Source organism: Onychostoma macrolepis, chromosome 24 (genome assembly GCF_012432095.1).
Source record: "Onychostoma macrolepis isolate SWU-2019 chromosome 24, ASM1243209v1, whole genome shotgun sequence".
Taxonomy (NCBI): Eukaryota; Metazoa; Chordata; class Actinopteri; order Cypriniformes; family Cyprinidae; genus Onychostoma; species Onychostoma macrolepis.
The window spans coordinates 3,352,254-3,353,836 of record NC_081178.1 but is presented as its reverse complement, the minus strand read 5'-3'; the positions used below and the strand labels follow the sequence as shown (position 1 = coordinate 3,353,836).

The window sequence follows — 1,583 nt, the reverse complement described above, 5'->3', positions numbered from 1 at the left end:
GAAGCCTGTATCAAAAAAAACGAAGCATCTTGCAGTGAAGCACTGTACCGGAGCTTGATTCGTTTTGTCAAAACCATGTGATCTGTGACTTCCGAAGCTTCGTTTTCGCACACAACCACGTGACTGCTTCGTATTCTGTTTCAAATAACGCGAACCACTTGCGCAGTTTGAAGCATAGATATCATATAGAGACTAGATACCCTATTGGCCGCTGGGCGCCGAGAAATACGGCCGCCATCTTGAACCGGTCGCACTCCTAGTTTCGTTGCGTAGCAACAGTTAAGATGCCAGAGCACTGTGGTATGGCAAGCCGTTTTAACTTTTATTCATTCTCAGGATATGACTTCTTGATATCAACAATTCAATTTTCACTAGTTAAAATGTTAATTCTTGATATCAGGAATTAGATTTCCACTAGTAACAATGGTTATTTTTGATATCAGCAATTACATTTCCACTAGTAACAATGTTAAATCTTGATATCAACAATTAGATTTTCACTAGTTAAAATGCTAATTGTTGATATCAAGAATTAAATTGTTGATATCTGTAATTGTATTTTCACGTTAAATGTCACCTTAGGCTGCCATTCAAAATCAATTGTTGATATCAAGAATTAATTTCTTACTAGTAAAAATTTAATTCTTGATATCAGAAATACAATTCTTACTAGTAAAAATGTCTATTCTTGATATCAACAATTTAATTCTTGATATCAAGAATTAAATTGTTGATATCAAAAATTACCCTCCAATTCTTGATATCAACAATTTAATTCTTGATATCAACAATTTAATTCTTGATATCAACAATTAGCATTTTAACTAGTGAAAATCTAATTGTTGATATCAAGAATTAACATTGTTACTAGTGGAAATGTAATTGCTGATATCAAAAATAACCATTGTTACTAGTGGAAATCTAATTCCTGATATCAAGAATTAACATTTTAACTAGTGAAAATTGAATTGTTGATATCAAGAAGTCATATCCTGAGAATGAATAAAAGTTAAAACGGCTTGCCATACTGTGGAGCATTTTCTTGTTCTAATCGGCGAACCATCGCAAATAGGGTCAAGGGGATTACTTTTCACAAGTAAGTTTCAACATTTACCGCACTATTGGTTGTATTTTGTGAATAGAATACTACCAGATAAATGAGAAGGAGCAAGGATCTTTGACATTACTACTGGAATCGTAGTCAGCTAACGTTAGCTAGGCTATGTTTACTGCACCGGCATGGAGAGGTGGGGTAAAGTAATAATTACAAGAACGTCTCGGTTATCAGATACAAGCATTCAACTGCCATGTACGTTAGTATAAATATATATTGGTAATTTCATTTGTGTTTGTGCACGTGATTTCAGGAAGCAATGTAATACACACATGACGACGATATGCAAATCGAGTTACCCCTCCCACTTCTGCTAGTTTTATTGAGATATCTTATCCCGTGTGAATTGGCCATTAATATTACAGAGGTCCTGTGGTAAAATTACATTATTACTCCATCTACCCTTGTAAAGTTAATCCCGTCCGAATAGGGCTTTAGATTAAAATCGACACAATAATTCTATGTAGAT

The 1,583-nt window shown here is 34.0% G+C and overlaps 1 protein-coding gene across 1 annotated transcript in view; it reads left to right on the top strand.

Moving 5' to 3' along the window:
* The window catches only part of LOC131533738 (uncharacterized), a 65,972-nt gene that overhangs the window by 30,629 nt on the left and 33,760 nt on the right, over positions 1-1,583 (top strand). The gene's annotated exons all lie outside the window — the stretch shown is intronic.